The sequence below is a fragment of the Myodes glareolus genome, chromosome 22 (genome assembly GCF_982192425.1).
Source record: "Myodes glareolus chromosome 22, mMyoGla1.1, whole genome shotgun sequence".
In the NCBI taxonomy this organism is placed as follows: domain Eukaryota; kingdom Metazoa; phylum Chordata; class Mammalia; order Rodentia; family Cricetidae; genus Myodes; species Myodes glareolus.
The window spans coordinates 45,415,888-45,427,238 of NC_142047.1; the positions used below are offsets into that span (position 1 = coordinate 45,415,888).

The window sequence follows — 11,351 nt, forward strand, 5'->3', positions numbered from 1 at the left end:
TTAAAAGCACTGGCTACTCTTCCAAAGAACCTAGATTCAGTTTCCAGCACCCACATGGAAGCTTGTAACCCTTTATAACTCTAGTTCCAGGGGATCTGACACTGTCTTCAGGTTAATAAATAATGTTCTATAATAGTCAACCTTGTCGTCATATTAGTTAGGTTTTCTAGATGTATAGATATTTATTTCAGTTATATAGATAACCTTCAAACCTTTCAAAGACCTACAGAATATGGAATTTAAAATATTTTAAAAACTTAAACTTATCTCATTGTTTTTATAACAATGAGATACATCTGCTCCTGGCAGCACCAATCTACTTCAAGAGGATAATGGGACCAAAGAGGCTCCTTATGGCATTGGTTAGCCATTTGGGTAAGAAACTGCTCTTGCCTCTATTGCTTGATGCTATGCTGTATGAAATGGACATGCCAGACCCACAGAGAAATGACTGCTAAACTTGACCTAAAGGTGAGATGGTCCTTTGTGGTTCCTGCTACACAAAAGAGTCTGCTAGACATTCTGAAGGACACAGAAGAAAGTGACTGACAAACTGCCAATATGGACAGAACTGTCTTTGAAATTCCTGATTCATGAAAATGTCTTCCAGATACTATGGGACAGTAGGCTGAACACAGGTGTTCACAACTTACAAAAGAACTTTGGGTGACTGTCCAGGTAGAGAGATGTCTCTGTCATTTCTAGAGTTTTGGAAGATGTTTACAATGTACTTTCTGTTTGCTTAGGTAATATTATATCCTTCTGGGTTGAAAAATATATAGTTATTAATTATATATATATAATTATATAATATATAATTATAGTTTTCCTTAGTTATGATAAAAGATAAAGTAGATATAAATATTACAACTATAATTCTTGCTTGATACATGTTTTGTTTTATGTAATTTTACTATGTTAAAATTAAAACCTTCTTTTTTTATTTAAACATGAAAGAGGAAATAGTGTGTGAGGTCTTGCTTTTATTGGATAATAAATAAAGAAACAGCTTTGACCTATAGCAAGGCAGAACTTAGCTAGGCATGGAAAACTAAACTGAATGCTGGGAGAAAAAAAAGTGTGGTCAGAGAGAAGCCATATAACCCCATCGGAGATAGATACCAGAACTTTACCCGGTAAGCCACAGCCTCATGGTGATACACAGATTAATGGAGATGGGTTAATTTAAGATATGAGTTAGCCAGAAGTACATTTAAGCTATTGGCCAGACAGTATTACCAATAATATGGTTTCTGTGTGATTATTTCGGGGCTGAGCAGCCAGGAACAAACAAGCAGCTTCCCTACAACACGTATTGACAGGGAAGGCGTGGCAGCAGGACTGTGTGGCAGCTGATCACATTGTGTGCAGAGCCAAGAAGCAGAGAGATGAAGCTGTTACTCAGTCTGCCTTCTCCCTTTTATTCTGTCCAGTCTACAGATTGCTGCCATTCACAACTAGGGAGGGCCATCCCAACTCAGTTAAGTCAATCTAGAACTCGCTTACACTCAGACTCGGGGTATGGGGGAGAAGTGTGTCCTCTAGGTGATTCTCAATCCTGTCAGGTTGACAATCAGTCACATGTACATGTTCTGGGGTAGGAATGGGAAGTGTTCAGCACTCTGGGGCATCCTTTGAAGCTTTTAGTGTCATCATCAGCATCAGCATCAGCATCATTGTTATCCACCTCTGTCCACTTACACATCCAAGTAAGTCTTTCAGCCATTGCCCAGTACTGGTAATGCATTGTCTTCCTTACAAAAGTGGTGGCAACAGGAACTGTAAGCTGCCCAGCAAATAGAATGGCTGGAGCAGCAGCCTAGCTTCCGTGTACTCGTCCAGCTTACAAGTATGAGGGCAAAAATACAGTCATAACTCTAAGGGTAAATGAATTCAGCCTTGTGTCTTCTGCAGGACAGAGCCTCTTCGCAGCCACCTGGGCTTGGCAAACAAGGCACTCAGTGTGGGAAATGTAGGAATGTATTGGGCCATCTTTGGGGTAGGGTAATAAAGGCATTGAAGTACATAGACGTGGGATGTGCTCTTCAGCAGGGAGCACTGTAGGAAGGGAGTCTGAATTGCAGTGTCTGTGATGGGGGCAGTGGGAATGAGCTTGCCATTAAGTGCAGGGAGTTCCTGGAGCCCAAGAGTCTATTCACTCATGATGGCTGCAGTGGAAGGAATTATTTTCTAAGAAGAGAGGGTATAACTGGGTTTGAGGCGTTGAAGCTTCAAGGACTGAGAGCTAGGAGGTGTCATTGGTCCAGGGGACAGCATGTGCAGAGTTCAAGAGAGATTCATGGGGTGTGGCTACCATTCAGGGCCTGCACACCAGGGAAGATCAGCAAGAAGCTTAGAAGCAATCCAGGGACTTTATCCTTCTTGAATTATGGGATAGGTCATACAGGATACTGCTAAGGACAGTGACCTTCAGTACTGGACATCATGGCGTCTCCGACCCAGCCAGGTTTCCCTCACAGCTTCCTTTTTTCCAAAGCTTCCACTGAAATCCGACTTCTGTGGCCTTTCTGGGTGTTCATCATCCCATGTGTCTGAGACCTACAGTTTATGAAACCTGTGAATCACAATGCTCCTGCCCCCAAGAGAGCACCTTGAGAGACTGAGGAATAGGCTCACGCTTCAAGTGTCAGGATCTTTCCTAAGGGCCGAGAACTGCTTGGGCCCTTCATTTGCTCACTGTTCTTCAATGCCATAAATATTTTTTAAAAAAAATTAAAAGTTGAACGTATGGCTCCATGATCAAGAGCATTAGTTTCTCTTGCAGAAGACCCAGGAACAATTTTCAGTGCCCATGGCTGCTCACAGTCACTTCTAACTCCAGTTCAAAGGGATCTGAAACTCCTTTTTGACCTATGCAGGCAAAACTCCCATGTGCATAAAAATAAATTAAAAAAATAAACAAACCTCTAGTCCCTGAGGCCCTGCTAGGTGACAAAAAGACAGAGCCAGCAGCTCCTTCCTAAATGCCAGCTGTTGGCACCGCTGTGAGAGACAGAGCCTGCTCCGGGGGCAGGGGCAGCTGAGTGTCTCGGAGGCCTGCTCCCTCCCATCACAGAGTAGGAGGAAAGACTTTCTCCTCCACTTGTTGCCTTGACACTCGTGAATTCAAACCACCCAGTTACATAACATGGCATCTCTGATGGCCCATTGTTCCTCAGCCCTCTCAGCTTCGTGCCTTCCTCCACACACCAGGCCCTGAGTGCTTGCCTGGTCCAAGTCGAGGCAGTGCTTTGAATGCTTTGTTTCTTACCCCTCACCCGAAACAGATCATTGCATTGACCAGTTATTTCCAAATATTTCCGTTTCCTTCTCCCCTCTGGCCCTTCATGCACCTAACTTGCTAGAAACTTGCTTGTTAAGGAAATGCTGGGAACTATAGCAAAAAACCCACACATGCATGATAACCATGTAGATAATGCCTAGTTAGGAAGTGACTAGGGATTAGTTGCCAGAATCAGTTGTCAGGTTGGGAGAGAGTCTGGCTGGGACGTGAAGATCCTCCCTGTTTCCCTATCAGAAGGCACCCAGTTCTAACACAACACACCAGTTGCATTCTGGGCCCAGGTTCTGTTTACATAGTTTTTTGTTTTTTTTTTTTTTGGTAAAAATAGATTTCAGGACTGGGGGACTGGTTTGGTGGGGAGTATACTTGCCATAAGGGCTTATGGAGCCGACTCCCGGGCCCCAGTACTCACACAAAACCTGGGCCTGGTGGCAGATGCCTGTGACCCCAGGGGTGCAGGGTGGAAATAGCTGAGTCCTCAGACTTCCTCCCTGTCCTGCTGGCGCTCTGGGAAGTTAAATCCAGGTTCAGTGAAAAGACCCTGTCTACAATAACAATAAAACAAAACAGGGAGAGTGTAAAGGAAGATTTCTTAAGCCAAATTAAAATATACTTTAAATAAAATTATAATAACTTCAACTGAGGTGTGGAGAATCATTGAACCCAGGACTTGAGAGTTAGACAAATGCTCTACCACAGAGCAATACTCCAGATTTCTGTTTGCTTTTTTAAGTGGCAAAAATTGCTGTTTGTTTGATTGGTTGGTTGGCTTAACATGCTTTCTTATCTGAAGAACCAAGATATCATTTAATAAAAGAGCTAACAGGCCCTAAACCTGTTATAATCATGTCATCCTAAGATAAACAGGTTTTGTTGTTGTTGTTTTAATGTTGGCCAGAGAAGCTTCTTCCTGCAGTGGGCAGCAGTTTGTGTAGAGACTCATAACCAGATAAAGTACTCAAGTAAGGGACTCTTAGGGGCTCAGCCCTTAAACGGGACATCCACATCAACTCCACAAAGCTTAGGGACATGGAGGAAGGAGGGGAACACAATGCCAGAGAAGGAGAATGTGGAGGAGAGCTGTGAAATGCTCTCTCCTGGGCAGGAAGTGGCGATTCTACTCATGACCTCATGGCAGCTGTGACTCTGCAGAAGACTTCCACAAGCCCACGCCAACCAGAAGACTGGTCACCAGCGAGTATTTCAGCAGGCACCACCAAAGGGACTTGATGACTCAAAACAAAACAAACCAAACAAACAAGTTAAAAACCAGGACACGAAGGAAGGAAAGTTGGGTATATTTTCAGGGGTGCTGGTCAAATGGGAGGTTGGGTTAGGGATAGAAGTGGTTGGTGTATACGTGTATGAAATGATTAAAGTGTAAATAGAATACTTGAAAGTAAAACCAAGAAATACTACACACAATTAAAATCAATTGAAACAGGGGTGTATTTGTAAGGTGCCTTTCTACTGGGCGTGAATCATAGTTGTGAATGAAGAAGCAGTTGCCCGAGTCAGCCTCTGTCCACCTAGGGCTACTGGCTCAAGGGTTTTAACAGCACTAACAGTCCTTTATGCAGGGGACCCTGAGGGGAGGGATCCCCAGCCTGATTCAACAGTTCGGGTGACCTAGTTGTTGTTCCCAGTGTGCGCAGGAACAATCCCAGTTGAGCCCTGTGGCTCTCTCCATTTCTGAGCACTTTTAGATGCAAGGCTGGGTCCTGGGGCCTGACCTGAGAGTCAGCGACTATGCTCCCAGATCCAGGAATGTGTGATGACCTGACCTGGAGCGAAACGTGGCAGGAGTTTCTAAACTCAGGAGGTGTGCTCAAGGTAACAACATCTTATCTCCTTCCTGGAATTCATTCATTCATTAAGCTATCCAGGTAAAGATCACGGCCAGATTACACTGACTGATCTCCATGTGCCGGGCAATGAAGCAACCGCTTTATGAGCATTGTATCATTTCATCCTCCCAACAGCCCTGTCATTATCCCAGTTTTATGGATGAAGACACCGAGGTCCAGCAAGATCGGACTTTGAATCTGGGAAGCACGGAGCCATGTCTTGTGTTGAAAGCAGAAAGGGCCTCCTGATAAGCCTGCTATTCTGAAAGACATGAGCACCTTTCTTGTTTACTTGTTCAAAAGAAAAGTGAAACAGTGTCCTTTGATGCCCCCAAAGAAGATGCAGAGAAATACATTTAAAGTAGAACTATACTGGAGTGGGTTTCTGAATAGAGACCGTATTTGTCTGTTATTGATATGCAATGAATGATCCCAAAGACCGCGGCTTGAAGGGACCCAGAGTTACTATATGGCAGCCCTACGGGAAAGAAAGCCAGGAAGGTTTGCTCAGAAAAATCAAAGGATGGAAGTTAAGAACTTTTCAGATGGGATTTTTACAATGTTATCTTTTAATTTATATTTGCTTGTGTGTGTGTGTGTGTGTGTGTGTGTGTGTGTGTGTGTGTGTGTGTGTGTAAATGTGCAGGTGCCCACAAGGATCAGAGAGAAGGGTCAGGTTCCCTGGAGCTGAAGTTATAGGCATTTGCGAGCCATTAGACCTGAATTCTGAGGTCCTTTGATAGAGCAGTTAGCACTTGTAACCACTGAGTTATCCCAGCTCTCTCTTCAGCCATCTTGCCAATCATCCCTCTAGCCCTTCCAGCCCCTCCAGTCACTGTGGCCATCTCCCCAGCCCCTCCAGCCCCTCCAGCCGCTATGGTCATCTTCCCTGCCCCGCGAACCCCTCCAGCCCCTCCAGCCGCTATGGTCATCTTCCCTGCCCCGCGAACCCCCTCCAGTCCCTCCAGCCATCTGTGGCCGTCTCCCCAGTTCATCCAGCTGCTATGGTCATCTTCCCCTGCCCCGCCAACCCCTCCAGCCTCTCCAGCCGCTGTGGCCGTCTCCCCAGTTCATCCAACTGCTATGGTCATCTCCCCAGCCACCTTCCCACTCCCTGCAGTTGGTTTTGGAAAAGAATCTTCTTCAAAGCTCATTCAGGTGTGGGCTGTACCAGGCTCCTTGCTGTTCTTTAAATACCTATCCATGTAACAAGCCATGTAACTTAGGTGAAGTGGCAGCATTTTTTATGTCAGCGGGGGTCCCTCTCAGCTTCAAGAAGCCCTTTATGGCCTTTCCCATCTCGGAAGCCAATTAGGTCTCTATGCTCTGAGTTACAGACCAGCAGGTGAAAACTCCCTGCTTTTAAAGGGTCACCTGGTTGGTCAGGCCCTCTCCCCCTGGGTTATCACATGTACACACATGGTAAGAACACCTGATCTGGGAACTAATTAGCACCTGCAACGTCCCTTCAAGTAGTATCTACATTTGGTTCCATTAAATAACCAGGGGATAGAAACCTTGGGGACCATCACTGGGATTCTGAGTACTCCCGAGATAAAATGAGGAGCTCAAGGATGGTCCTGTGGCCAAGGGCTGAAAGGAAATAGATGAGGGACAGTGTGTCACATAATTCTCTCCCACAGTCCCATCACATCCTCCGATGTTCTACCATATGACTTTGACAGCAGGAATTTTTTTTTTTTGTCTTTCAGGCCTCTCTTTCCCTATGTGGTAAACAGCAAGCAAAATCTCCCAGAGCAGAGGCTCTCAACCCTCCCCATACTGCAACCCTTTAATATAGTCACTCACATCATGGCGACCCCTCTCCCTCTGCAACCATAAAACTGTTTTCCTTACTACTTCACAACTGTAATTTTCAGGTTGTGGATTGTGATTGTACAGTATCTGTGTTTTCTGGTGGTCTGAGGTGACCCCTGTGAAAGGGTCGCTTGACTCCCAAAGGGGTCACAACTCACAGGTGGAGAACCATTGTCCTGGCGTTTGGAATAATTAAATTGAGATGCTACTTGGAAGGGGGTTTGTATGTCACCTGGCACGTAACATGAATAGGTGTTTAAGAACATTCGGCATGGTTATTACTGATATTATCTATGAGAAATTATATAATTAGAGGTAATGTAGCCTTTATATTAATAAAGAGACAAACATAAATAAGTGGAAAGTTTTTAAAGGAAGTGGTGCTTAAGCTGGGTTTTGAAGGAATATATCAGACAGAAGGAATCTCTAACCTTGAATAATAAGTTCTAATTACCCAGATTTGATCAGAATGTGTATATGTATCAAATGATCGTGCCGTGCCCCATAAACATGTACAATTAAAATAATAACAGTTAACTTGTAAAGTGCTTCGCTGGGCTTTTGTGTCCTGTCCCTGCCATGCTCTAGCCTATTGTACAGCTCTAAAGGGGCAGTGTGTCCCTACAGGAATTCTCCGGAGTACCTACATTTATAGAAATACTGCAACAGGGCAAGCGAGATGGCTCAGTAGGCAAGGTGCTTGCTGGACAGGCAAGAAGACTTGAGTTTGAAGACCAGGGCCCACTTTAAAGAGCTGGACACGGTGATGAGCATATGTGGTCCTAATACCGGGGAGACAGAGACAAGAGAATCCCTAAGACTAGCTGGTCATCCAGTCTAGCTGAATCAGGGAGCTGCAGGTGAGAGATATTGCCTTCAAAAACAAACAAACACCAGAACCACTAAAAAACAAAGCAAAAAGCCAACCAACAAAAATCACCAAGGAAGAATCAATCCTGGGGATCAACACTCAAAGTTTGACCTCTGGCTTCCTCATGAAGAGATGAACACACACACACATGCACATGCACACACACACGCACACGCACACACACACACTAAACCTTTCTCTTTCACCTGAGACACTTTCTTCTCCTGTAGAGACTCCTAATCTCTCTCTAAGTGCTCACAAAACCTTTGTGTGATTGTTTCTTCCTGGCATTTTTAGTAACCGAAGTTCACCCTCAAAGACAGTGAGCACAAGACTCGGCCGCAGCACGTCGGTGAGAGAGTTGGAATCAGGGCTTGAAACACGAGGGAGAACTCTCGGGCCTCTCTTGTTTGCTCACCCTTCCCCTTCAGCCTTGGGTTCTGTCCTGAGCTGTTTTCTGTATCTTTATTGCCTCTGCCTCCTCGCTTCGGTCTTCTTTCCCCCTGTGATTCCAACTTGTCACTTTTTGATTTCTAACGATCGGAAGGAAAGACTGTATGTCAGGCTGCCCCATTGCTCATAGCCCAGGAGGCCCAGAAAGCACCCTGTGGACCATCAATCTCTGAGTCACACTGGATCTGAAATCGCTAATACTCATTGAAATGGTGACTAGATAAAGATCAGAAATGAAACCAAAACGTCCTTCTGTCACGGGCAAGAAATGAGGCTATTCCGTTCAGTAACCAGGTAACGAGACTGCTCCCAGGCCACTCCCTCGTCGGTCTTTTTCCTTTGGTGCTAGGTCTATTACTGTAGGAGCAAATCCAACTGAAAGGCCATCATGCCAAGTCTTTCCCCTTCCCCTGGAGCAGGAACTTGGAGGGAGTCTACTGAGGACTCTCCCTTGGCATCACCCTTCCCGTGGGGCACTCGCTGTTCGTGTCATTGGGGAATCCCAGACAGACCCACCAAATAAATGTCTCCGCTGTTGGAGCTCAGCCAGCTTCAGATATTCCCTCCTATTTCAACATGCCAGCAGGGTTGCTCTTTGTTCTTTGGGGAGAGCAAGAGGAAGAGAGGCCACACGTATTAGGTCTACTCCCCTCCGCTCTGATTCCTAGTCCTGAGGAAAGCTTCAAAGTCAAAAAGGAAAGTTTTCTGCCTAGAAACACGGGGCTGCAACATCACGCCTCCACAAATAAGTTATCAAGTAACCCTTGTCAAGGTCTAGGGCAGCCTAGAACTTATACACAGATGCATCCGAGTGACAGGTCCTCTACTATGCTCAAAACGCAATGCACAAAGGGCTCAAAGGACTGATAAAACAGTCTTTTAAAAATAAGTTCAGATTCTTGGAGCTGGGGGTATACCTCAGTTTGTAGAGTGTTTGCTTAGCATACACAAAGCCAAAGCCCTGTATTTCATCCCTAGAACCACATAAACCAGATTAAAGTCTGGGTTCTCGGCATCCTGGAAATGGAGTTAAGAAGATCAGAAGTCTGTGGTTGTTCTTGGCTATATCTTGAGTTCAAGACCAACCTGGCATTTTGTGAGATCTTGTCTCTAATAAAAGGAAAGAAGGAAGAAGGGATGGAGGGATGGGGTGATGGGGGGGTAGGGGAGACAGAGAGACAGAGGAGATGGACAAGAGGCATGCACAGCCCTGCCTCAGGCTCCTGGGTCAGAATCTACATTCTCTCGGCTCTGGGTAAGGTCCTGCGCACAACTAGAGTTCAGGAATTGCTGAGCTGGAGGGTAAGAATCTTTTCTCTGCCTAAACAACAGAAATCTTTCAATAAATAAAAGCTTATGTGTGCTTTCACCAGAGGGAGAGGTGATCTGGCTGGAGCATGTGAACACAGAACATTTGGAGCTCCAAGGGGGCATACCTGAAAACCACTATCCTCTTTTACATCTCAGGAAAACATGGGTCCTGAGAACCACTCTCCCCTTCATTTACATCCCAGAGAAACATGGGTAGGACACACAGATGGCTTCTCTCAGCCAAGCAGCAAACCCACAGGGCTGCAGCCATTCCCATGGTCAGGTGATACTGAAGGACAGGAGCAGCTTAAGACAGGAAGGGGTTTCTTGGTTCCGGTTTGAGAACACAGACCATCGCTTTGGGGGTGGGGACAAGTAGAAATCGTGGTGGCAGAAGACAGAGGCCACTGGTCACATTTCCTCAGTCAGGAAGCAGAGAGAAAGGAAGCTGGTGCTCTGATCACTCCTCCTTTTATTTAGTTCATTTATTTACCTATTCATTCATTCATTCATTCATTCATTCAATCTGAGACCCCAACCGTGGGCTGGTGCCAACCACATTCAGGCCTGTACTCAATCTTCAGTTAAACCTCTCTGGCAGCACCCTTGCAGACGGAGGTGCATCTCCCAGGTGTTATTAACCCAGTCAACCACTCGCACAAGGACCTTGATTTCTTGAGCACCCTCTACTGGACCAACTACGAGAGCCGACTTCATTTAAATAAACAAATAGGGGAAACAGTGTCTATCAACCCAATCTTACCCGTGTTAGCCCCTCTTTCTCCTCAGCCTGAGTGAAATTCGTCTCTGTCTGGTTCAAAGCTGAGGAGCTCTGGCGTTATGTCTGAGGTCTTCACCTGACTGGAAAAGCTTGTGTGCATGGCTGATTGGCATCAGGCAGCACCTGTTTTGCTAGAGATTCCTACCTGGGCTCAGGGTTACTGTCCTTGAGACTAGTGTGGCTACCGGGATTTCATCAACCCCAGAAAGTCATCAACATGCTGGTCTAACGTTTCTAATGGACCCATTTACCGCTCACAGGATGAATCCGCCGGGTTTGGATTTGGCACGAGCAAGAAACAAACCAGCATGCTCAGAGCAGCCTCTGAGAGGTGCTCCATCAGGGGCAGTCACGGTGGCCTTGGTGGACAGGGTGACACAAAATGGTCGCTAAGCAAGGTATCCTTTTCACCAGAGCCTTGTGCTGTCCCGGGGAAGCTCCTTTTCTAGCCCTTGCTTCTCTTCATGACTTCCAACCTACCTACTGTTTTGTTTATGAGAAGCTGACCTTAGAGGGAACAGGCTCATGTCATTAGGGAAGGAATGAGTAACTTGTACCAGGACCAAAGCAGACTCCTGGGTAATTTGAGCTCTCTCTTTATTTGTACATTCCTTCTGAGAAATGCCAAATTATTCACATTTTTGTCTGAAATATCGGTTAGGCATCTTGATTTCTTTCACTTCCGTTTTTTTTTTTATTTTTTAAAGAGTTGTTTTCCTTTATTTTGAGGTTTTTGTTTTTGTTGTTGTTCCCCAGGTTCTCCCAAGAATGGAGAAAATACGAAGAAATTCCACTTCCCAGACAAAAATCTAAAGCTTCTACCAACACAGATGGTCTGACTTAGTGAGTGTTTTTGAGCCATCTCCTTAAATATGTATTTGTTTTCCACCCGTATGGAGCAGAAGCAAAGAGGAAAACCAGATCACAGCACAGACCGAGATAGTAAGGGAACAGTCCTTGCCCGCT

The 11,351-nt window shown here is 45.5% G+C and overlaps 1 long non-coding RNA gene across 1 annotated transcript in view; it reads right to left on the reverse strand.

The window, feature by feature from the left end:
* Nucleotides 1-11,351, reverse strand: part of LOC146890166 (uncharacterized) — a 32,778-nt gene that overhangs the window by 9,370 nt on the left and 12,057 nt on the right. The window lies entirely within an intron of this gene.